General features: G+C 36.4%; 1 protein-coding gene across 1 annotated transcript in view; it reads right to left on the reverse strand.

Annotated features, from left to right (window-relative positions):
* LOC104073350 (voltage-dependent L-type calcium channel subunit alpha-1D-like) overlaps positions 1–27,991 on the reverse strand; it is a gene marked incomplete at both ends in the record, with an annotated part of 70,805 nt that overhangs the window by 39,022 nt on the left and 3,792 nt on the right. The window lies entirely within an intron of this gene.

The following is a 27,991-nucleotide window of genomic DNA, read 5'->3' on the forward strand; positions in this document are numbered from 1 at the left end:
ACAAGAGAATTTCTCACTACAGGATAAACTAAATGCAATAATTAAATCGTTTGCGTTGGTACCTGAAAAGCAGCACTAATTATTTTTCAGATACTATGTTTGGTTTTTTTCCTCCCAAAGTCAGGACTAAAATCAGATATAATTCTAGAACTGCAGAATTATAGTCAACATCAGTATAACTAAAAGAAGAACTTGGCAACATGTCTCTTCATGCCTTGTATAGCATTAAAGATACCATCTGTGCACTTAAATTGATAATAATGTCTCATTACCAAATGTTGCATGCTCATGTATATATTAAAGCTTCTACACTGCATATGCATTGAAGCACAAAAAAGACATTAATTCTGAATTACCTGAACTAGTACGATTAACATCTTAGCCATGCGCTAATGTAAGTACCATTTATCCGCAAAACAGAAACAGTCCACAGAGGGCAAAACCAAAACAAACAAAAAACACCAGGTTTCCATTCCCAGAATTTCAGTTCTTTTTCTTCACTGATGCTGAAATTGTATCCCTCCACAAACGAAGGAAGCCTCACAGCATTCAAATGCTGTTGTAAATTCGTTGAAAGAAAAGACTATAGACTGTAATCCATTATATGCAATTTCATGCAAGCCTCTCGCTCAAGCCCTTCTGCCTGCTTTGGTCCAATCCTTGCTGCTGTGTAGTAACAGAAAGCTCTGAACTTCTGTCACCTCCTGCACTTCCAATACAAGGAGGGAGATTCTGGTTGCAGAATCCCTCACAGAGGGGAAACCTTGTCAATGAAAGATTATGTCAAACTTGGAAATGAAACTATGGGCAAACATCTTCTAGCTGTAGAGCAGAAAGAACCCCATTTGGTCTATTCTTAGCTGCTTATCACTGCTTAGCTTGGAAAAAAGTGAGGCTTATTTTTTAAACTGTTTTAGTTAACTCATTTTGAAACGTTAGGACAGGGAACAACCACAGCAACAGTTTGGCTGGCAGATATGAGACAGTGGTTTCCTTCAGCAGAGAGGAAGAGACAGGAGCTAGCGATCAATCTGGATTTTAATACATTCCAATGTATTTTTAAAACTACTCATAACATCTTTTATAATTGAACTTAACTTCAAATTTTATCATCAGTCTTAACATAGTATTTAACAGGTTTCTAAAACCTGTCCATGTGAGTTTATACAAAATACATTTATCCCACCTTTAGCAATGTGTTCTACTTTTCGGGCTAAAGGTCATGTTACATTTTGGATTTAAGAAAAAAAAAGTAAGGCTCTTCATAAGACAGGTCTTCTGAATATGCAATCATAAATGTTTTATATAATCTTTGTATTTATAATATTCATGATGCAAATAAGTCCTATCTAATCTTTTTGACAATTCTGAATGTTTTGGAGATACTTACAACTTTCTAAAATTTAATAGTTCTCTTCTTTCTCTCTCTCTCTCCCTCCTTCTTCCTCAGCCCCACAAAAATAATTGAATCAAGATACGGTCATTTAGCTTGCCAAAATCAAAATTGGAAGCCAGGAATTGAATAACTAGTCTATGCTGAGCAAAATCCTTTTCCACTTCTCTGGTTTCTCATTACTTCATTTTATAACACAATTTACATAAAAAGCTAGATTTCTCCACAAAGATTTTGTACTTTTTTCATCATTTACCTTTTAATCAATATTAGAAAAATCAACATGTAAAAAAAGATTTGTATAGTCTTAACATACCATAAGCAAACTTTTAGCCTCCTTCCAGCTTGAAAAGTAGCTTGACACAAATGTAAAGAAACCTATTCCTCTGAAAATAATTCTTGAGTTTGCTTTTTCTGAAAAGTACCTAACCCTTTCATTCCATCAGAGAACACTACCAGGCATTCTAGCAGGAAAAAAGACTAAAGCTGGCATCCCAGACTAAAAAACATCATTCATCTATGTAATTCTTACTAAACCGAGGAAGTCCTGTTAAGCCCATCAATTTCTGCTTAGGTAAACCAGACTTCAAAGAATATTTTGATGGTAACAATTGCTCATCAGGCACTGGTAAAATAAAGGGGACCAAGATATAAAATTCTGATATTCAACAGCACAATATCCCATTATAAAAAGATAACCTGTCTCAGCTTTTAGATACAAATGGTTATACATGCAAAAGAAACATTACAACTATGAAACTCTTCAGACTGCATTCCTGAATCATCCATGTATGGAAACTTGAATGGTATAGAATACCCATTTACTCTCCTGAAGGGTTACCACCCTCCTTGTCATTAAAGTAACTAACTTCACATCAACAAATGAGAGAGAGACTTACTGCACTGTCATCATAAACGCTTAACAGCTTAAATGCGATATTTATAGAAAATAATTCAACTTCCATGCTGGTATATATGGATGTTTTAAATTGAATTATAATGGTTTTTAATGCCGGTAACACCAAGGACTTAGTTTAGACAACTGGAAAACATTTTTGTACGTGTACACCTTAAAAATAAATTCCTAGTTTATGTGACTAAAAAATGGAATCAATCCAGTTCTTTTAACTTTGAAGGAAACAACCTTTTGTCATATCAAAGTAACAAAGTTTACATAAGAACAGTTATTTCCCACTACATGCCATTTTCCTGGTTAATACTTAAATGCTATCAATATTAAGGCCTCTGCTGTGGCTTTCAACACTACTCATTCTAAACACTTTCTCATTTCAACAGCATCATAAACTGGGACATTGCCCAGTATCTGAACAAAATATTCAAGTTTATTAAATACTTTACTTTCAAACAAGAATATTAAACACAAACAATTCTCACGAAATATCCTGGCACAAATTTAGTTTTAGTATGAAAATTAGGTCTGAAGTAATACATTCAGTTTGCTCTGAATTCACTCCCAAATCACTGTGTTAGCTTCGCCCCTACTATCACCCCTAATTTCCTTATCATCCATTTATAGGCTCTAATCTCTGTTCTGCAAGGAAACTTAATGTGGAGCATTTTTAACTATAACATATGTCCTTGAGCCTCTGTATGTTAGATGTATGGGTAGATGAAGGCACCTAGAGTTCTGCTGCTGGTCCTTCTTAATCCCAGCCTCCAAACACTGTCAGAAGTGTTAGCCTCTCTCCAAAGCCATACGAATGGGCTCCCATTCTTACATCTTTGATCTATTAGCAAGAGACCTGACAAATTCAGTTAAGCAGTCATTACTAGTTTCAAGTTCTTCTCTCTTCTTCAAGAGAGAAGACCATAATTAGTATAAATAATACCAACCAGAAAGAAAAACAAGTATCAGACAATCCACCAAGTGTCAGATAGTTAGGAAATGCTGGTGAGCTGTATCAAGAATTTTCCTTCAGCATAATGTAAAACAAGGAAATACTAAATGTCTTCTACATACATACTGGTAGAAGGCATATTTTTCCTTACATGTGCTCTACACAGCTCAAGCAGTCACACTACTTGGGATAAACATTTTCAGAGTTCATGGGCAACCAAACTCCAACAAGTCAGTCCCATACCCACCAGTTAAGACGTGGCAATTTCAGTTCAAAAAGCACAAAAGAAAAATAGAAGTGGAAATAGAAAGGAAAAGGGTAAGAAAAACAGGGAAATAAGAAGACAAACCAAAGATTTATGAACAAGGAATTAGATAAAAGAACAACAATGTCAGGGATAAACTCAAGTATCTGTTCATTTAATCCCCTTTAAATGGAGTCCAGTGTTAAATAAGCAATACAGGACAGTACATAACTTACATCTTCAAGTTACTGATTTTTAATTGTTTAACATCTTGAGACAGATTAGGATCCCTTAAATTATACTGCTAACAGTTACTGAAATAAATACGCTCACTGAAACCAATAGGATAAGTCAGCTAAATGCTTGTACATTCATAACCAGGCCTCTTGTTCAATAGGCAATAAACTCTCCTATTTAACAGGCTGGAAAGCTAGCACAGATCATATATTCAGGCAACAGGGAAGAATTTGCTAAGATTTTGGCTAATAGAATTCAAGTATATTGCCCAAGTCTCACAATGAATGGATAGGAAGTAAACTGGCAAGTTCACTCTCCTAAATTCCACTGTTTATCCAAGGCATTGAGGAAACTAAATGGGAAGCTGACACTTAAGAGGAGGAATTAAAATGAACTAAATGTTTCAGTGGGCATCAACCACATTGAACAAAAATGATTTTTGAAAGTTCCTATTTACCTTTGTGGGGTTTTTCTGCCTTTTCAGCTATTCATTCTTACAATTCTCAACATTTAATTCTTTTTTTCTTGAAATTTCATAATGAATAACCTACTCCAAAAAAAAGAAATCCTAAAAGTGACAAAATCTCACAAAAAAAGAATTCTCAGAAGACTACTTAGGTTCCACCATAATACATGTGGTGTGCTCTTTGAAAAAATCAGAACAGATACTATGAATAAAGTCTGGGATTTTCAAGAAACATTAAAATGAGTTTAACATTAGTTTGATTTCAGATAGAAAGCCTTATTTTTTAAAGAAGAAAAACTTGGTGCTACAATAAAGACAGTTCACCACGCACAGTTGTCTATAATATCCAAAACTTCTTAGTATGGTTTCGATTCTTGGAAGGTTTGGGGCCCAAAATGAAGCCTGTAACTTCCTTATATATGCAAGTTTATTGGTAGTAAGAGCGAATTGGTAAACAGAATAATTATAAAGCAAATATGGTATAAGACTGTTTGTCATTTTAAAAAATGATAGGCATTTCTAAGTAAAACAGGCACTGAGGACCACAACTCACGTGCACATAAATTCACATTACATGGCACAGTTTGACACCTGAAATCTAAAGAATTACATGATCTTGAAATCCTCCAAAAAATTCCAAAAGCAAATTCAACAGTATAATTAGAAAGCAACCACACCTCAATTCTGAATGAAAGACAGATAAAATGATACAGCACTATTCCTGTACATTGCCTATGATGTCAATCAAAGTATCCACATTCCAATATCCTTCTATCCCCTCCTCCACATAATTGCAGGCTCAGGTAAACCAGTGAAAAACTTGTAGATCTTCGACACTTCAACTGTTAAAAGGTGATGGACCATGTTCTTATCACAGCTAGAGATCTGAAATCAGCTTGCGAGTTGAGGACTATAGTGCTAGGACATGAATGAATATTTCAGATCCGCATTTACTAGTGACTTTCTTAATCCTCAGTCATGTAATTCATTTTAGAATAAAGACTAAAATACAAAAGCACTTGCTTTATGAACTTCCAGTCATGAGCTCCCCTTTGCTAACTGCTAAACCTTGTGTTAAATGAGACATTATTGCCTTATTTTTCTATATGCTGTCACTGTTTAAAATATGAAAAATAAATTATAATTTCAGCATATCACAGTACATTTTTGCCTAAAAATGTTCCATAAAGCAACTGATGAAGCAAGCAAACTCTGTAATACTAGTGTTGATTAAATGTGATATTAGGCATCTCGTTTTAGAAAAAGACCCAAAGACAGAATCACAGATTACACATAAGCCTCTTGACTTTGTATAACCTGGCATTTAATAGGTTTTGACACTGCAGAACAGACATCTGGCTATAGAAACTTGACATTTCTTTACAAGCTATCCAGAAAGTCTCCATATGGGCCAAAGTTCTGACACAAACTAAAATTTTTAAAGTGTTCTGGTCCAAAGCAAAAAGCTTCTACACTACAATTTCAAATAACTGAATTTTATATTCACTGCATTTCTTACTGTATATGACCTTGATACTAATTCCATGCAAAGTGTCCTGTAAGGACTTCGCTATTTCTTCCCCCCTCCACCCCCAAAACAAAACTGGATTAACGCACAGAGTTTGAGTTGCAAGCTCACTGTGTAAGATGCTGTTTGCAAGGGATGCTGATGAGGGATGAAACAACATTATGATAGCTGAGAATAATGCTAAAAAACTGCAGTCTTATTCTTCTAGAGGTAGTTGGCAGATTTGTAACAAATAACATTAATACTAATGAGACACACAAAATCATCTACATTTTCATGGAAGGATAGATAACAAAGCAGGATTTTCCCTCAGCATGAGAGAGCCTTCTCTTTAATGATTTTTGAAATATTTATCAGAAATGAAAGCAACCCAGAGCATTCCTCTCCCAGCTGTTGTCTGCATCTGAAGATAAAAATGAAAGTTACACCTGACTGATGAGCTAAATGAAAAGGTTCTTCTCATAAGTACAAGAACTTTTACAGACATCAGCCTTCAGCACAGAATAACTTTCTACTTTTAAAAAAAATGGCAAGTTGTACAACATAAAAATTATGGTAACAACTTCAAAAGATGCACTGACCTGCATTTTGGGGCATGACAGAAAACACAAAAACACAGAATACAAATGTAAAAGTACTATAATACACACTAATTTATAAAGACTGGAAAAATAATGTATGTGTTCCAGAACGTATTTCCCCATTTTCTAGTAACTTCATAGTTTCTGGTCCAGATGAGATACCGTCATTAATAGTACATCCTGCTGCATAAGGCACGTTGGTTATTTTGCAAAATAATTATTTTCTCAGGAACTACATCATCACTGTAGACTGCCAGCACAAATGCAGCAAGACAGTGGCTAGAGTTCCCTTAGGCCCCATTTAGCACCTCAGCCCAACTTTGTCTCCTGGTTTCGGCTGGGATAGAGTTAAATTTCTTCCTAGTGCTGTGTTTTGGATTTAGTATGAGAAGAGTGTTGATAACACACTGTTGTTTTCGGTTGTTGCTAAGTACCCTGCTAGTCAAGGACATTCAGCTCAAGAAAAAAACAAAACCAAAACAAGTGTTGGGAGGCAGCACAGCCAGGACAGCTAGCCCAGCTGGCCAATGGGGTATTCCATACCACATGACATCATGCTCAGTATATGAATGGTAGGCATGTTCCAGGAAGTAGCGATCGCTACTTGGTTATCAGTCAGCACGGATGGTGAGCGATTGCATTGTGCATCACTCATTTTGTATATTCTATCATTATTATTTTCCCTTTTCTGTTCTATTAAACTGTCTTTATCTCAACCCATGAGTTTTTCTCATTCTTACCCTTCCGATTCTCTCCCCATCCCACTAGGGGAGGAGGGGGGGAGTGAGCAAGCAGCTACGTGGTATTTGGCTGCCCGCCAGGTTAAACCACGACACTTGGTCTTATCCCTGCATCATGAGGACAGAAGACAGTGCTGATGGACAAGAAGAACATGCTATCAGCCTCTCACTTCCTCATCCCACTCAAAGTGCATGCCTGTGGCCAGTGTAGAAGGATGGGAAGACAGTGAGCAACTACTCCCATGTGCCCTGTGGGCAGGTCAGCTTTCCTAGATAGACCCCCAACAGGGTATGCAGCAAGGGCAACTGAAGTTCATAGGCATCCTGCACGGAAACTTTCTTTTAAACTGTGGGATGCCAATATAAAGTTACCAAAGTCCTTTATCCACATAGTATGGGTACACAAACAGACCCAGTTAGCTCATTGATTCCTGTCTAGTCTTCTAAAAGATGTAAATTTACAGACAAAGGCACAAAGCTCAGCTGAGATAAATAATCTGCGAGATTCCTCACTGAGTCTGCTGACCTTAGACAAGCAATGTAGTTGCTTGTGAGATGGCTCCTTACTTAGTAATCTGTACCACTTAGAGACAAAGTCTCCTTTAAGAACTCATAGAAGCTATTATCAGTGATCCAGATGCATCTTAACGGAAAAAGGAATTTCTGTAACATAGTTTCATCATTACTGTACTGATTACTACATACTTCAGTTCAGCAGTAGCTGCTAAAGAGAGAGCTCTTCTCTAGCAAGTAGAACAATCTCCCAATTAAAATTTGAGTTACATTCAACAATCAAGGCAAGGGAAAGAAGGCAGGGGGGAGAGAGAGAGAGAAATTCTGGTTATTCTACCAGCAGGTCTACCAGCCCAAAAAGAAATTAGGACAACGAGTGACCATTTCAACTCGTCTAGTTGTGTTAAAAAAATTTCCACAGATCAACTGCTCTGTTTTCTCATACAGAGGAATCATTCTGGACTGATGTGGTATCATATGTATATTCTTAGAAACTTACAGTATACACATATATTTATGTGCATGCACACACACACACAGATACTCTACTGAAACAATATCAACTTCAACGATAACAATTTCCTGAATAAGAGTGGCAGACTTCCAAAGCAGTGGTTCTGAAGATCTTATCCACTGAGGACTTTCTACAGTATACATTAAATTACAAACCAGTAAACACAAAATAGGATCCATTTATTTTATCTGCAAGCAACCAGAGATGCTCCTGGCAAATAAGGAATGTAGAAGTGTTAGGAGTTTTTCTTTACCATTTCTATAAAATAAAGGAAAGGGATTTTTCTAAGCTTGTTTACCTGGCTTCTCATCTTCATTTCTTACTTTTATGCAGTATTAAAACTTACTGTTTTTCTTAAATTACAATGCAACATCCCTATGTAAATGGAAAACATTTACCTTATTCTAGAGACTTTCTGATTTGGTTTATGGCAGTTAAAAGTCAGAGAACCTTCCATAATCTAGGCAATTTTAAAATTTAAATGTGTTTCATTGATGAAACAATGGACAGAAAAAAAGTGGCAGAGAAAGAGGTGTAGGCATAATTTTTGGGTAACAGCCAGTCGTGAAGCCTGTACACCAACTGCCAAACAAAATCCCATGTTTTTTACTTTTAGAGTTTGGAAGACTTTGAAGTTAAGAATTTTACAGATGAGGCATGTTCTTTGGGATTACTGTATCCCTTGCTTGTTATTCATCTTCTCTGCTTTACTGTAGCTACCTTTCTCAATGAGGTAATTAAAAGATTCTGCATAATAGAGAAATCTCAGGAGAAATAAATATGCAGTCCACTCCTCCTTAGTGCCTAGTTTAATGAAGGCCAGGATAGCTGAAGGATAACACCAACTGCTTGACAAGCTAGGAAAAGAAAAGTGTGAGTGGAATGATATCTATTCACTAAAAGGGCAATGCTGGGCATTCATTTATTAGAACCACTGCAATACTGAAAACTGACAACACCTGGTCTGTAGGCCAAAAGAAGGACCTGATAATGAAGGTTGCTCCCCAGCATTCCCATTTTTCCTTCCTGAGGAGTGTCTCTTGTAGTAAATTTAGCATCACAGTCATGAAAAGCATGTCTGAACAGGATCCCAAAGCTCTTCCAATGAATAATTAGGAAGCTTCTATCGATCTGGGCCTCATACAGAGACTTTGGTCAATCTTACTGGAAAACAACAAAGTGATGGGAGTGCCATCATCATCTCTTAAAGAACTGGGAAAAAACAGGTTCATAAATCAGGGTTGGAGTATTGTCCCCATCAGGCCTTCAACACTTCTACAAAGACTCTTATTTTTAGGAAGAAAAGAGGGAGGATAGATTTCTAAACAAAACAGAAACAAACAGTTTGGCACAATTTAATTCTAACTGAACTTCTGTTTTCTACTGTTTAACTACAATGTCTTATGTTCTCCTAGATGCTTCCAAATTGACTACTTGATAACTAATTCACTATTCATCAGGTAATGAAGATAGTGTAAGTGGGCTGAAAACAGAACAGTTGATTTTCTTTTAACAGCTGCTGCCTATTGTTGACCAATTTCAGTCCAACTGCGTTTTCCTCCTCCTACTTCAGCTGGAATCACCAGCTTCTTTCATGATCTTTTAAGACTAAGAATATGCTATTGGCTTATTGTATACACATGTTAATTTGGTAATCTGGTAATAGAAAACTTTTTTAAGAAAACTACACAATAATCAGTAACATACAATACCAAATCAGACTAAAATCTTGGGACAAAAAATAAAGCAAGAAATAGTTGTTAAATCCTACCCACCACACATTTCAATTCAGACAAATGTTTCGATATTCTGCAGTTTACCTTCATCACTACTGGCTGCCTTCTTTACAAAAGCCACCAGAGAAGATGAACAAATTTATGGTGGCATGATACAGAATACACTGCTTTTTACTAACAAGTAAGCTAGGAATATATTTCATAATACTACAATATACTTTTATGAGAAATACTGCAAGCACAGTATACTCAGGAACAGTGTTCTGTTCAGTGTTCTACATCATTATATGTAGGTATATGTAATGCTGTATCATTACCAATAATGCAGAAATATTTAAGTATCTTGAGATAATCTGATTTAGCTAGAATCATTACTAGAATTTGTCCACGACCTACTGGCTTTACCTTCTATCAATAAAATTACTCAAAAGTGCTACAGTGAAATGATACAATTAAAATGAGAAACTTGTGACAGCGTGAAATCAGCTGAAAAGCATAGCTGATACAGCCCTAAATGACATATTAAGTTCCACATGCATATGCTGTTTACTTGTGGTATAGAAGATATATTAAGATCACAGCTGCTACTTTCTCAAAACGCACTTTACGTACTATCCCTTCCATTTCACAAGAAATACTGCTACAATTCAGAACCTCAGAAACACAGAAAATCAGATGTTGGGGGGTAGTTGCAGTATGCAAAAAGTAACTCCTAAATTGCAGGGGCAGCTGAGTGAGGAAATCAGATCAATATTGGTATCAACTTTGCTGTTGGATTCTGTTTGACATCTGACAAAGAAAATACTTCGACTACTTTTGAAATTCAAACTTTATGCTTGCCAAAATAAGCATTAGATTAATAACAACAGACAAGATACTATTAAGTGCAGTTTTTAAAAGTCATCTGCTTTATTTTAACAGAAAATATTTTTATTCCTCCATAAATAGTATCTGTTACTGAATAAATAGTATCTATCATTACATGCTAAACGAGACAAGAAAGCCTTCAAAAGGCAAGAAGAAACAAAACCAGAATATTCTAATAACCCAGATCACTACTTGGTAAATACTGGGTCAGAATCAATCTGATATAATACTAAATTATGACACACTATACATGACTGCATCTCAGATCATCTTTCCAAGGAATCCAAATATCACAATGTTGTGAACAGTTCTGGTTCAAAACATTATTTCTGAAGAATACCTCTGCAGCAACAATCACTGCATTCTTAAATTTTACTTCCTTACAGGTGCAGAAAGAAAAAGCAAAAGTATCTACTACAGTGACATAAAAGAATAAAATAGCTTGTTAAAGGAGCAATGGAAAGAGTAACAAAAAAATTGCAGGTGAGTGGGAAATTGCTCCATAATGGAATTTTTTTTTATGGGGGAGATGTTAGAAAATTTGTCTCACCTGAAACATCTTTAGAAAAAAAATTGAGAACAATTAACAAGAAACCACAATGACCAGATGATGTTATCTCAAAACATTTAAAGAAAGTATGGCATGAAACTACTGAATTAACTGTGATGCGTGTCTCATTTAAAACCATTAAATACAAAGACCTTACCTCTGCCTCAGAAAGTTCTTGAGATGAGGACTGCTGGATCCAGTACTATGCATTTATTTCATTCCCTATACATTCCCTCTTGGTCAGTGTTAGAGCTAGGATTGGGGGCTTCATGCTGTAACCCAGTACAGCTGTTACAATTTGCTGTTCCTACATTAAAAAACAGAGTTGCTTCTAGCATGACCAAGTTAATTTTGGGGCACATCCAAACTGAAAGAAAAATCTTGACATTTAATTTCCAACTAATTGCGATGCTTAAATTATTGATAAAAATAACCTCTAGTCCTTTTTAGAGGCATGAATGCTTGTCAAATTTACATAAAAACAATGTATGCAGACTAGAAATCTATAGCTCAGAACAAACACATTGCTCTGTTTTAGGCTTATATATACAGTATTGTAAAATAAAAACAAAACTGAGAACTTGGTTCTGCCTTTTGGAAGATCTGTTGTCTGTCCAAGCTGAAAAGGTCTCCAATCACTATGCACAATCAGGACAGCAGAATACAGCCCAGATTTAGCCCTCTAAAGAAAGAATTTCTAAGCATATCTTTGATTTTTTTTTTTTCTTACAGTTATTCCCAGCAACAAAGATCAATGCAAACCACATAGCGCACATTTTACTGCTTGTTACCACTGATACAAAATCATAGCTAGCAACTATAAGCTAAAATATGTTATATTTTTCTTAACTCGTGCAGAACATGCTTGAATAGATATAGCATCAAATTATCAAGTAATCATTGCATGTATTAGTGGAAAATATAGCAGCATCCACCTATTACTGAAGTTGAGGGAAACCATTCACCAATTTTAATATATTGTGATGTGTTATTATTTTTGTCATTAAAACCTCACTATTTATAGAAATTTATTAGTATGGGAAGAAAAACTGTATTAGGAAAAGCTATAGAATAAAATGCACCAGAATCCCAACTATTTTGGTAGAGTGAGTATACATGTAACACATGAATAACTTACAATCAATTCTCATAAATTTTTATCAACCTAACAGTTACTGACAGAGTAAATTCCATGATGAAGCCATGATATTTATCAAAAATTAATCCACTGATTTTTCCCTCTGATTTATTTGACAATTTTGCTCTAACATGGACTTATCAATAGGTTTTCAAAGGTGAGTGAATTCTTCAGTCTTCTTCTGGGGAGCACAGCCTTTGATATTTAGCCTTCAGCCTTAGGAAAGAGTTAACTAGATACAGCAAAGTATCCATAATAGGGTTAATACTACAAATGGCAAAATATAAACTTAAACTTAGATAAGCTTCTTCTGATTTGAAAACAGGTACAGTAGTTGAATTACGAAGCTAGTTATTTAGAAGGGCAATTTCTATGTACAATACCTACACCCTAGGCTTCGCTTAAAAAAGTACAATCCCTTGAGACTGTATATCCTACTCAGAGTTACAGGAATTCTAACATTTAATTAATTACAATCTGAAAGCTGAAAACTTGTCTGCTCCATGGGAGTCAGGTATTTTCATGTGATCATAAGACCACAGCAGTTTATCACTCATTAGCTAAGTTATTAGACTTTAAGTTTTCATGTTAAACATGTCTCAACTGTAAGTAAAATGCATTAATTTAAAACATGAGCAGCCATCAAAAAGGTGGCATAAGGTGATTCACTCTGCAACTGGGGTTGTCTAAGAGCAGGATGCAATCATTTCTAATCAAGTCAATACACAAACAGAAACAAAGACTGATTCATATTTAGTTTAAGGATAAACAATGATTTCAAAATAAAAATTTCAGTCTCAGTTTTATCTTCTAGATAGAATGATAATATCCTTTAATGTTTTAATACACTTCATGAATTTCTTTTTTCACCTACAAACCAAAGCTATAAAATCCATTTCTAGTGAAGCATCTACCACCATTACTGCTAAGCTGTCAGTCTGTTAAAATGCAGAAGAGACTCAAATCTTCAAGCAATGCAGCTTCATCTGTAACACACACAGAAGTCCAGAACCTTTGACTTCTTCCAAAGAGAATTACATCTCAAAACAGAATAAGCCCTTTTAACTTCCCTTTCTAGTCAACAAAAACACCTATAGTTACTCCTTTTTCATTTTTAGAGAAACAAATATTCCACCACAAACTTAAAAAACTAATATAGTAACATTTAAATTCAAGGATTCAACTTCAAGGATTGTCTCTCATTCGAATAGGGCTTTAACACACACTAGTCATGACTGGAGTAACAGCAACTAAAAGTGAGGAAGTGTTTGCAATTTTGCAAGTCTTTGCTAAAATACATGATCACAGCTTTGTAGGGTGCATCCTGAAATGCCCCTGCATACAGTAAACCCATGGATTTTAAAGTCATGGACTTTTTACTCATGGTTACTCCTCCAAAGCTTTAGAGGAGAAAGGATAGGAAAACTTGTGCTCTTATACCCTAAGATTCCTGTGTCTTGCCTTCACATACTGAGAAGGGGTTACGAATTGTATAATGCAGCAACAGCTGACGTTTCACAGTCACCTTACATGCTGAGTGCTGACCCTGTGTTGGAGCATTTGGCACACTGAATGCTGCTTGTCAGTTGAGGAAATGCCTCCTCCAGAAAAATGTGAGCCCACATATCTGCCCCTTGCCCAGGAGACTGAAGTATTTCTGTTCTCAGTGACCTCCCTAATAGTTTAGTGACGAGCAGGCATAAGCACTATACTTTATAATTACGCAGTCTATGAGTGTGCAAACGATGACTACGAAGAAATGTCCAAATCCTGTAAGTGCATTGATAGTTGATTAGGTTACTTATGAGTTCATATCCTTCAAAATTTAGTGCACAGAAGAACAGATTAGTTTCCACTACCTGCCAAGATGGAAAGTACATTATTACGGTGGAAGTATCAGCTTGGAGCCTCCATTACCAGCTTTCTACTCATGAAGAATGATAAAGAGTGGAAAAATGAAATGAATAAACAACTAAGTGGAAGAAAGCCTTGGAAGAACACTTGGACCTCTAGCACCCTAATTTGTCTTCACATTTGCCAGGGACTTATTTTGAGATTATTGGATAATAATAGAACAGGCTATATATCTCACACATAAACTCTTCGAAATGCCATACTGGAACCAAGAGCCTGATAAAAAAAATAGTAGGGTTTTGTGGTATAAAATGGCCACACTTACTTGCAGTTTTAACAGTTTGAAGAAGATTTAAAGAAGATTTTTGTGGGTTTAAACTTCTTCCACATTTAGCAAAAAAATGTGGTTTACACATTTGGTAGAAAAGTTTGATGATCTTTTCTAGACACTAAATCCTCTTCACACGATTTATATCATCTGGCATGCATTTGGGAACATAGGTTTGTTTCTTTCTTTTCCCTGACTTATAAGCAAAATTAAAAGTGCAAACATTCATCTTACAAAAATAAATAAATTCTGCACTCCAAAGATCCCAAATCCAAATATTGAACTATCTACATGTAAAATTTGTTCTTTATTAGACGTGAAACTTTTGAGTAAGAATGTTAAAAGTTTTGTACTTCTGTAAAAGCAAATTCAGAAGTATTTTATGGTTTCAGTAGTATTTCACAAAGGCACATATCAAAGAAAATAACATTACTGTTTATGCCCCCTCCCTGGAAGTGTTCAAGGCCAGGCTGGATAAGGCTTTGAGCAACCCGATCTAGGGGAAGGTGTCCCTGCCCATGGCAGGGGGGTTGGAACTAGATGATCTTTAAGGTCCCTTCCAACCCAAACCATTCCATGATTCTATCTTTTTATACTAAGTGATGGAACACAGAATTTAAACTAACACTTCTGAACACAGAATCTTGCTATCCAAAAAGACTGCATTGGTCTTGCAACTTGAGGCTGACACATGGGCCAACTAAGCCTTTTTCAGCATCACCACCTCGACTTAAAGATACCCTCTTTATAGGCAAAATAGGCATTTTCAAAGTACACTTTTACAAAGTAATCTAGCCACAAAATAACACATCTACTTTTCTTATATGTGTAACCATGTTCTTTAGAAATACATTTATATTGATAAATGTTGTATGAAGGATATGGATGCATCCTTGGCAATTTATCACTTCTCTAACCATTAGAAAACAGCTGTTGTACAGGAGCCCTTAAGCACAGAGTTTTAATCTATCTCTTTAAATACGTCCAGTATCCTCAGCCAAGAAATCTATAGTTTTCTTAACTCGGTCATTGTGATCAATTTGCCTGAAGGTTATCTGCTAACACATTTGTATTTTGTTACCTCTACACTTGTTCAAAGGCAAGAAAAAGACAATTCTAATGTGCTTACAGTCCATGTTACTTAACCCTTCACTGGAAACCCTCTATTCAGTGGCCACCCGCTCATGTCAAGGCCTCAAAATCATCTGTAAATCTTACCCTATTTTCACAGGAACAGAACAAAGCACGTGCAAGACAATCTAGCATAGCCTTATCTTTGTTCAAAGAACGGATCAAGCTCATTCAGATTATTTATTAAAATGTGCTATCTCATACCACACTAAAATATACTAAAATATACCATCTTTGTGCAGTTGCTCTTTTAAATTCACTTTCTTTCCATTAGCCTTTCCGGTTCTTGCTTTTCTTCTGATACTCTCTGAAGTAGTCTCATTCACAAACATGGACAAAGGAGACTGCCGGGACCCCTGCACAAAGTCCCTGTGTGGACACTAATTCCAACAGTCAGTGCTCTTCACTCCTGCCCCCTTACTATGCAACACTATCTAATCCATGCTTTAACTGATTAGCTAACTTTCCTGGAAGCTTCAATGTTAGAAAGTCTCCAGAATTCTGTTTCTCCCACAACTTTTGTCTGAAATTCATTTCCTACCCTGCACCTAATGCCCTATTATTCCTACTTTATACTTCTTTATTTCAAACAATTACTATTACAAAAATGAAACTTTTATCCACCTAGTCATTTGCTTAGTCTGCAAGCTAAAGTCCTTACATGATTCCAGAATTTGCACTGACCAGTACATAAACAGAGAGGTACAGACAACATCATGCAACGCCTCAGCCCTAGCACTCCGAGTAAAACAAGTACTAAGGTCCTGTATGTGAGCCTTCATACATATATTTAAAATAATTATTTGGGGCTAAGAAGTATGTAATATTTGGAGCAATACATTACTGCTGACAATACCCTTGTCATCCATGTGTCACGTGGTCACGCTAAAAACACCTTCAGTGGAACCATTCCCACCAGTTCACATAAGCATATTTGTGAACACTCAAAATATCATGCTTTCTTTTGCTATGTGCAATTTCTGAATGGGATGTTGCCTGCCTTGGCTTCATTCACAGATCACCTGTTCAAGGAAGTCAGTGAACTTCCCACCAAAAAAACATTGAGGGGTGCTTGTGCTACTAATATAACAAATAGAAGCTTAACATTAGCATTTTCAGATACACATGAAACACCGTATGGAAGCTTACTGTATCTTCTGAGACATCTAACATTAACTCCCCCAAATTTCCTTTCCTACTGCAGTGACATTTAGGTAAACAGGCTTTTGCTGTATCACTATGGGAACAGTGGCTGTTCCTTCTGTTGCTATATTGCCACTACCAATCACTTTTTCTTCGTCAAAATTTGCTGCCAAAACATTCTACGTTCTCAAACTTAAAATATAGCCTCTGATAACAAAAGTCATCAGAAAGTGTTCACCAGGAAGTCAGCCAAACCATTTCCAAATAAAGACAAAATAAGATACTGTTTTAAAAGAACTCCCTAGATATTATTCTGCTGTTCATATGAACCCTACCACCATATCTGAATGTTTCACAGCCTCAAACTTACTTTTCCTTTTGACATCCTTTTAGAGCAGAAAACTATTTTATGGGTGGGAAACTAAAATACTAAAAAGATAAATATCCTGTCCAAGAACACACAAGAAGATAGGGGCAAACTAAACCATTCAGTGCTCATTTCTGAAGTTCTTGGCTAGCATCTTACCTACCTTCTCTTACCCTTTCCTCTATGGCAAGAAACCATTTTACTTCCTTAACCCGCATAATTCAGTGTTCCTCTTAGAAGAGACAAGCAGTTCTGTAAGCATGAAAATTAATAAAGCCTCATCCCTACAGCCTGGCATTGTTTGATGAGTTTTGGTATGACATGTGGGCTCCTGCTAGCCTGCCTTTGGGGGAAAGAGGGAACACAGTTTCTCTTTTCCTGTCCTCAAAAAACATATGAAAATAACTTTGAAATCTTTGTTTCTGCTGTATTTGGTTGAAATCAGATGCTCTCAGAAGTTACAGAGCTCAGAGATATATGCATAGCATGTGACTGCAAAAGCTTTTTTTTTTGCTCCCCTTCCCCCCGGAAGCTCCTGGAAGAACAACCTTAGCTACATCACAACTTGCGGCCTATGTAGTTTTCATCCACATTGATAAATGCTCTCAGCCATACTGTGCTTTATGGCACAGTCATATCTCACATGTATGCTTCTCACATAAATGCGAGAAGCAGCTGATGATCTTTTACTACAGGAGACAAAGTCCTTTAAAAAAGTCACAGATCTAACCTATGCTGACAGACTAGGTCTGTGCATGCTCAGTCTACCTATGCTCTATCTGCATTAACTGTGGGTGTTAAGCTTGCAAAGCCTCCAGCAAGTTTCACAGTTCAGGGTAAGGTCTTCTTATTGTATTAAGAACACAGACGGCAGGCATGTCTGGTCTTAAGATGGGCTTACACCAACACACTCATGACAACGCAAATATAAAACTGAATCATACGCCAGTAAAATAACACTGCCTCTGCTGAAACCATGTTTTAGGGAATTTCAATTAAATATGGTAGTTTCATTATATTTAAGACAAAATATAAACATTTTTAAGTACCATTCAATTTGGTACTAGAATGTAGAGAAACTTCCCATTCTATACTATGCCTCGAGAATTATGGCAGCTGAGGCACTTCAACATGAGACAGAGCTAGCTGCCTTGCACGACTAATGCAGGCCAGTTACAGAGACTTTGTACCTGGAAGTATTCATCTTTGCTCTAGCAGTCAGAGCACAAACTGTAGTAAGCATCATTTCATACCATGAGGCTTTTAGGTACAGTTGGATTAAACATTGTTCCTTTTCATTACTGAATTTTTTAAATTTAGTTTTTCTGAAGTCAGTGGTGTCAAGAGATTTTGAGACCTTATTTTAATAAATGTACAAAATCTATATAATTTGGTAGGTTGCTTTCTTTCAGCTTCTTCCTTTGCTATAGCAAGAAAAAAATTATTGAATAATAAAAGCTACCTGAACTCGGAACTAGTAAGTCTTCTTGGGATGAAGATAAGCATATAATTACTTAAATATCATTTCATTATGAATAACTGACTTATGCCACACATCATTGGTATGTGTTTTAAAGGATTCTGGATGAGTATTTGAAAAAAATAAGTAATGGCATCATCATAAATCCATCAGAGTGAAAACTGCACTAACAAAATGTCTGATAAACATAATACAGCTTTGGGGTATTTGCTACTCAGTACCTTGGAAGGACTGCATTTTTCTGATTAGCTGAGTGGCATAAGATGCGATCTTGCTGGAGGCTGCTGCACTGCTGCAGCCACCATCAGCCAACCCGGAAAAGTATAATTATTAAACTACTGAACCTTATTAATGAACATTTCTTATGTTTACGTTCTTACATTGCAAAGAGCTTTTGTTGCAAATGAGTGGTTTTCAGGCCGCTTAAAGAATCACTGGCAAAGGTATCAGCAAAAAGTGATTTTAATAGAAATTTATAAAAGCATGACTTAACAGAATTCGATGGCAAGGTTTACTCTATTACTCATTACATGGATTATGCACCACCACAGCTTTCCAGCCTTTATGCCATACAAATGTAACTGGCTCTATATGCTCATTTGTGCCACTGGATGTCCTGTAAGATTTTACTCAAATACAACCTGGTAGTTCAGTACAACATATTTAAGCTGTCAAGTGTGATTAAATTCAACATACCACCTGTTTTGTATCATATGGGTGGTGGTTTAAGCCCAGTTGGCAACTAAGCACCACAAAACTACTTGCTCACCCTCCCCCCCAACCCTGGTGGGATGGGGGAGAGAATTGGAAGGGTAGAAGTAAGAAAACTCGTGGGTTGAGATAAGAACTTGAAATAAAATAAAATAAAATAATAATAACAACAACAATAAATTGTAATGAAGAGGAAAACAACAAGAGAGAGGAACAAAACAGGAAAAAACATGTGATGCAACCACTCACCACATGTTGACCAATGCCCAGCCGAGCCCCAAACAGCAATCACTGCAGCCTGGCCAACTCCCCCCAGTTTATATACTAAGCATGACATCATACGATATGGAATATCCCTTTGGCCAGTTTGGGTCAGCTGTCCTGGCTGTGCCCCCTTCCAGCTTCCTGTGAACCTGATGGAGCATGGGAAGCTGAGAAGTCCTTGACTTGGTATAAGCACTACTTAGCAACAACTAAAACATCAGTGTGCTATCAGCATTATTCTCATACTAAATCCAAAATACAGCACCATACCAGCTACTAGGAAGAAAATTAATTCTATCCCAGCCAAAACTAGGACAATATGAAAAGAGGACAACTAAAACAATTGGCCAAATGAATCTTCAGGCTGAACTATTTTCCTCAATTACGATACATCAAATATTAGTTTCTTAGAAAATATGCAATAAAAATAAATTTGAAGATTAAATTCTGACCTTCTGCAAGTTTTGTCTAGCATCATCCCTTCTGCTATACTGACCAACACTGATCACAGTTTGTATTATGTGATTTACCACAGTAACAAGTAGCAAGATTCACATCCTTAATAATGACATTATCAAAAGGTGTAATTCTACAAGCTTTCAAATTGTAAGCAGCTGTCTACCCACATGAACAGTGACCACTGTGAAAACTATCATGTAATGGCAACAGAGGAGTTAGACACTGCCCAAACTTTTAGCTATGCAACAAAACTGAAAATGTACTTGCATAATACCTTTTAATATTAAATAAGAGGAAAAAATCTTGGTTCATAACTATATAAACAAACCCATGCGAATCAATCATAGAATCATTTCAAAGTTTTGTATTACTATCAATCACTACAGTATTATTCTCCCTACTAACATTGAACAGGCAAATGATGTATCCTGGTCAGCTGTGTTGATTTCATTGAAAAATGTTATTTTCTTAGTTAAATTTTGAGCATAAATCTCAAATCTTTATTTAAAGTTTGGTTTCAAATGCTGAAGTCAAGCACCTAAATTTCTGAGAAGAATCACACGCTGTTTAATCAAGGCATTCTTCAAGAATAATGGAACTCTAAAAGCACTTTTCTTCATAAAAATGACTATGAAAATACATGAACAACAGTAGGCTGCTAACTGGTGCTACCAAGTGAATTTTATACAAGCAGGAACTAAGGGCATGCCTGCAATCTCCTCTGAAGGGGAAGGGGAGGATGATACTGTATTTGCAATTCATTAAATGAAAATTTTATTGCAGAGGATTACACAATAACCAAAAAAACTTAACACTGAAAAGCAAATCCATGCTAATTAACATTCCCTCACTATCACTATATATTCATTTAACCTTTCTTCACGGTCCTTCCAATAGTTTGTATGAAAAGTACAAACTTCTCACACTCAAATGCTCACTCTAGATTTGAATTACAACAATTTTAATGTGAAATCTAACTACTTTCCCACCGACTGTTCAACTGATATAGTAACTAATAAGATTATGTGTATTTGGAACTACACAGATTTACTTTCATTGTGACCAATCTATAAAGTTTTGCAGGCATACCTTTATCAAGCAGGCAGTAAGGGAAAAGAAGGGCAGAGGGTAGTGAATCACTGCTCTTCACAGCACAATTATACCAGGAAACAAAAAAGCTTTCTACCAGTGCAGCACCATTCTGTTTGGGAGACTGACTTTAGGCTATAATAGAAAAAGAACTCTTCCTGGTGTATGCTGTATCTCCCCAGACAGTTTGCCAGTGAAGCACTACCAGCAAACCTTTTTAAGGAGAGACAAGCCCTTAGTAGGAGTTCCCCACAGGAACAAGCTTGCAACTTTGAACACGGAAAAAACATTTCCTTTCAAATAGGAATGATTAAGTACATCTTTTTGTAAGGCCTTCTGGTTTGGATAACTGAGAAGCTATCTCCAGCATTAAAAAAAAAAAAAAAAGAGAAATTATTTTTGCAGTGTCATTAACTGAAACCTGTAGAACTAAGTTGCAGACCTTCTTCGCATACTCTTGCACTCCAAACAGCCATTTTCATCTGTGCTGAAGTAGCTAGTTCCTAATTTTGTATTGGGGCACAGAAAATAAAGAAGAACAAGGACTAGTCGATGTTATTCCCAAACCTCTACAAACCCAACCTCTACCAGTTGGAAATTGCCAGTCACCTTGTCCATGTCTTTCTTTCAGGAACGCCCCTTTTCCTAAAAATTTCTGTTTCATTCACCACTAGAGATGGACTTGACAGATGCAATTATGTTTACTAAAAAAATTCAAGAGCTATTTCATGCTACTGGTATAGTGCAGAACAGACAGAATAGGCCTGGCAACTGGCTGCAGGACAAAGTTGGTGTAAAACACTACCAACTCAGAATTTTCATCTAGTTTGTGTTGTCATGCACACCTCTGCAAAGGAAAGAAGTTTCCTAAACACATGATCTGCACTGATAGAAGACAAAGCAATCCATAATAATTAGCTAATGTGTACTACTGGAAGTTTGGGGCTGCCAGCAGTATGAAAAAAAGGAAATATGAAGATAGGGCTGAGTACAGAATTACAGTATTTTTTAATAATACCCTTGCAGAAATTTCATGTATTAAGAAATCCTTGCAGTTGTGCAAAGGTTACTTACATGCATACTGTCTGACCTAATAACCATCAAACAGCTTTACTAATAATTTTCAGAAAGGTAAGTCAAGCTGCTTCAGTAGTTAAATAGTTACTCCATGGGTTTTTTGAGTAAGAAAATAGATGCCAGGGTAATCGATGTACCTTTAAAATAGCAGAAAAAAAATTATCAAAACTATCCCTCAGAGCATTTACATATGCATATAAACACAAAAACTGATGAGGAGAGAATTCAAGCCTCTTCATTTTTAAGCCTGCGTGAAAAGAAAGAGGACAGCTCTTAACATTCGTTTTTTTCAAAATTAAACTACTGACTTTCTCTCAGGCCCTCCTGACTACTCATACACAGAGCTACAAACACATTTCACTGACTTGAATCAACATGCAACATAAAATTCTTGTGGTATATCAGTTACAATTAGATCCAATATTTTTGAATCTTTTTTCAAATTAAACATAATGACATTTTCCCTTACAAAGAATTAATCTAGTGTCTTTAGTACCAATAGTTAGGTGCTTGGCTAAATACACACAAAACTTTGTAATGTCTCCATCATGTTTTCCCATATGCAAAATGAAGTATTTTCAGTAGAGTCCAAATTATCTCGCATCTTTCCTGAAAAGTTTACTTGGGTGACTTTTATACTAGCTAGCAGAGACATTAGGAGAGAGCATTAGCTAAGAATTCAAAAGTAGAAAAAAAAAAAAAAAAAAATCGGAAACACAGTGACAAAAAGTTATTTAAATTGGAAGATGTTCTAAGTGAGGAGAGAGACACACAGGCCTCAAAGACCCCTGAACTGAAAAAGTAAACACAGCAGAGACAGTAGATATATGTAGCAGTCTTTCTAAAATAATCATAGAACATCTAGCAATTAAACAAAAATCTTTAATAAATAATTCTAAATGTGGTTAAAATTAATAACGTTCTACAACAATATTTTTATAAGCTATGTGTAGAGGATAACTGGGTGCAAGGTAAAAACCAAAAACCTTTTCAATGGATGGATTAATTAGTCATGTGGCTTTAGAACTGAATGAGTCATGGGGTTGCTAATGAGATAAGGATAGGAAGCCTGACACCTCTAAGTCAAGAGTTCAACCAGTTCTTCTCAGAGTACTCTCCTGCTGTGCCCTAGATTGAAGGCACAACTAACAGTTCAGGGACAACACTGGCTTTTCCTATTGCTGGAGGCACAGAAAGATCCACCTAAATCTACTTACAGAGAAAATCTTTGCCTGAAAGATAGGATACAAACAGTTATCTTTCTGTAGCAGCGTCCTCTCACTATGGTTCTCCCAGTCCCAATTGCCTGGGAGAAAGAAGAGGTGTCCAGGACCATCGCTCGACCTGTTCTGTAAGCACAGTCTGGAGAGACCTTCTTTTAATGTAGAACCTCACTCTTTGAGAGGGTTCCCCACTGGCAATGGTAGTCAGAAACAAGGCTGAAGCATCCTGCTATCAGGGCCATAGAGTCTTTAATTACCATTAGGATCCAGCCCTTTATGCATTAGGGTCAAGCCCTTTACTCACATGACTTTGCACTTGCCAATTTGCTGTAATTTATGCAAGCAAGTCTCCCAAAATGCACAGGCTGTCAATCCCTTCTCAAGTAGAAAAGTATCACCAGTGAAAGTCTTTAGGGTCTAGTCACAAGAGATGCAGTACACCCAAAGGAGACTCAACTCAAACTTCAGGGGTCTAGTTTTCACAGACTCAGATAAAGATGCCTCCTTACTGTTCACATTTACTTATTTTTTAAAAAAAAAGGAAAGAAAAAGAATAACCAAAAATGTCTTAATCACGGCCAAAATCCAGACTTGTATTGTGCCAGTTTGCCTGCACATTGTAAAAAAGCCCAGTGCTAGTCAGACCAATGGGAAAGTCAGTAGAAGGTAAAGCACAGGAGAACAGAACATAGTACAGCAAGATGATACAAGAAAGAAAAACTGAGGTGGGAGAGTGAGACAGAGCAAAGCATGCTGCAGAAGAGGACAAACAGAAGAGTAAACACAGAGGGAAGCCAGAGGGCAGAGACAAAAGATAACAAGAAAGAAAGGAAGGAGTGGGAAGTTAACAAAGACAAAAGACATGAAGGGAAATAACATAACACAGATGGGGAACAAAAAATGGAAAAGACAGAAACAGAAGAAAGTTATATACAGGAAACCCATCCTGCCAGAAACTGCTTCTTATCAAGTTCAGACAAGAAACACTGCCAAAAGAAGAGCTGAATTAAGCATGGAAAGTTCAGATCACCTGAAACTTCTGAAGACAGATGAAAGAAACTACATTATAATATGAATGAAGTAGCTTATGAGGATTTCATCCCAGAGTACACTGGCCCTGTTCTGCTTTAAGAAAAAAAAAAAAACACCAAACAACTTTAGTTCAATAATAGTTTCACCCATCTACTTGCAGAAGAACTGGGCCCACTTGTGAAAGAATGTTAACTGATTAGGGACTAAATATTAAGTAGAATTCAGGGTCAACTTCAATAACTGTTTTTAAAGTTCGTTAGTCTGTATTGCACTCTATGCAATACACAAATACTGAGAACTGCTCCATTCAAAGTACAGAAGGGAAGATGCCTTCCTCCTGCTCTCCCAGCACACACCAGAGACACACATCAAGGTGTTTTAGAAAAAGGATTAGATGAACTTTCCCACAGAACACCGGACTGTAACACTGGCAAGTGGTCAAGCACGGTCCAGTCTGAACTTAACTCTGCACTTCTGCTTTGTTTGAAATGCATTGTTTTGTATCACATCATACTAACACATCATTCTTGAGAGAGATTAAGGATGACCATGAATCTACGGTGCAAGAAGATAGCTATAGCACACCCTCTACTCTCAGAGAATGGCAAGAAGGCAAAACAGAAATCTAAGCTTGTCTATTCAGAAGATGAAAAGATAGACAAAAAAAAAAAAAAGAAAGACTCCTATCCTACAACATCAGTGATTATAATCTGCTTAATTTAGGCACCAATATCATGAAGAAACCCATTCTTGCTTCCTTAAGTTACTGTAAGTATCTCATAGCATGCTGCTGGCTATCACAAAAACTTCAATAATCACAACTTGCATCTCAGCAAAAATGAATGACCGACACAGAAACACACAATTGTCCCATCCTTACACTTAGCTTGTACTGTCAATTTTCAGTAACTGTCTACTGTTCCAAAAACAAGGGTGTAGAACCTTCTCACAGACACCTATCTTAAGATATTTAAGATTAAAAATTGACTCAGATTCAAGAATAACAGATACCCAAGATACATCCTATTTTTAAAAAAATACATAAATATACATACATTTGACTTACTATTTCTCTTAAGACATATCTACCTGTTTCTCAAAGTGTTTGTTATATTTTTGGTTAATTTGTGCTAAGACTTCTTTTGCCATTACTACTGCAACGTATAACTGACTGTGTTGATTAGATACCACATGTTGAAACATTCATGAGAAAGTAAGAACAGGGCTCGCTCACAGCTCAACCAGTGGTTAGGTGGTTGACATGGCCAATTGTTTCACTGGCTCAGTCACACGTGAAGACAGACTCAGAAACTGTATCTCAGGTTTCTCTTACAAGTCCGGGAAATCCCATCATACACAAGCTGTCTTGTAACATCCCATCACAAATGGGAATGAATACTGTTCGCATGTACACCCTTGGACTAAGGTTGCCATCGCAGGCTTCCTGAAGTCATAAAGAACGAACACTTTGACTGCTCAACTTCTCATATATGCAGTCTTCTCCCTAGCCCAAGCAAAACCAGTAAAGTTTCCATTTCTAATTCCCACTTACCAGTGTTCCACTGGTTTTTGCTCTCTTGTACCATTGCTTCCTCTTTCCATAGCTGATGACAAATTATATATATTTTGTATTCGCAAAAAAAATCCACAAGCATAAATATTTAATTTTTCTGTTTACAAATTAAAAAATATGAGCCAGTTCAGCTAGCTGATGGAAAGCAATTAATCTATTCAACTCAATGATGCAACATTGATTTACTCCCTAAGAACCAAGCCCCAGATATAAAATCCATATGCAAACTAAAATATATAAAGCTGAACTTTTGGGGTTTACATAATGAGGAAGTGAAGGCAGTGGAGGCAGACCATGTTCCTGTTCCTCACTCTGGTCTCTCCGCGCCAAGGCATGAAATGACAAAAGTGCTGCAACCTGTACAGTGTCAATGGGTGCCTGTGTCCAAAGAGAGGAAGCTGGGGAGAAGAGGCTGTGGGGCTGATAGCACCAAACACCTGGGCTGGAAGGAGAGAGGAGATTATCTTATTCTCCTCAACTTTTGAATTTGAATTAAAGCCAGAGTGGGGTACAGTCTTCTAGCAAGCATAGGGCTCATGGAAGACAAACATGTCTACATGCAGGGGGCTAAAATCCTACCAAACCTATTCATAAGATTTAATACTGATTTTTAAAATTTGGTCTGGTTGTTAGACCAGTATCACAAAAGATCTGAACATTATTCAATAGAATAATCTCTACTTCCACTATAAGACAACTTACAGCCCTCTCCCTCAAATATATATCTATACATACACTTCAAGCATCAGGAAATGCATGCTCAAGCAGGTTCCCAAGCAACCCTGAAGATTTCTAACTCAGCTCTTCTATGATATTCCCTCACAGTACACTTGAATCCACACTAAGAGTTCAACAAAGGAACTGGGTCTACACTAGGAAAAATGTCAGTGAAATACCAGAGGAAGATATGTCAACTCAGATCACTGGTTAGTGTATCTCATTATGTAGAACCTTAGTCGTAAGAAAAGCCAACGGGGCTCATTACAAAACTATTTATTTTATTAGATCAGGTACACCGAATGTGCCTGTGTGTTCCCTTATCATGTTTAAATCTGTCCCAGCACCTGAAAGTACGTTGTCAGGATAAATTCCGTTCTCTGAGCAAACTTAGTGGAATTACTCAACATCAGTATAAACAGGATGCAAATTTAAATGGGAATTTGAGAGAATTTAAATGGCCAAGAAAACTTTTTATACATATAATTTGGGGTGTTCAAGACTCTTTCTACTGAAAATGGATTAGGATCTCTTACTAAAAAAATGTAATTTATTTTTGCTTAGACTAACCTGGCCACATTAGATAAAAAAAGAAAAACCATCAGGGATGAAAATGTCCATTTCTTTCTAAATACTAGCGCACTGTAGAATTAGGTCAGAAATACCAGACAAACAAATAGCCTAACAAAACTAATGCTAAAAACATTTCTTTCAAAATGATTAGCCTCTGACACAAATAACCGCTTCACCCTTTTCATGTAATGCTTTATGAAATTAGTTATTAGTGGATCTCCTGATGGATTGACAGCTATGGAGATTTGTGCCCTGAATTTCTCAGGGGAAAAAAAAAGAAAGGAGAGGTAAAGACTGTTGGTTGGATAGATACACAGCTGCATAATTCATTCTTTATATTGACCTGAATTACTCTGCCTCTCGCCAGCATTTTTTATTGTCCATCTTTGCTTAATCTTGATAAACAAAAAATATATAAAATGGATCATATGCACAGAATAATTACTTTTAGGAAAATAAACAGGCTTACACACCACAAATTACACAAGCACATTCATAAATAGAAGACCTCATATAAACCTAAATTTTCCATGTAAAATAATCCAAAATTACCTACTTACTGCTATCCAATTCTTTATTTTGTGAACAAATCTCCCCTCCCCCC

Source organism: Fulmarus glacialis, unplaced genomic scaffold (genome assembly GCF_000690835.1).
Source record: "Fulmarus glacialis isolate BGI_N327 unplaced genomic scaffold, ASM69083v1 scaffold22362, whole genome shotgun sequence".
Classification (NCBI taxonomy): domain Eukaryota; kingdom Metazoa; phylum Chordata; class Aves; order Procellariiformes; family Procellariidae; genus Fulmarus; species Fulmarus glacialis.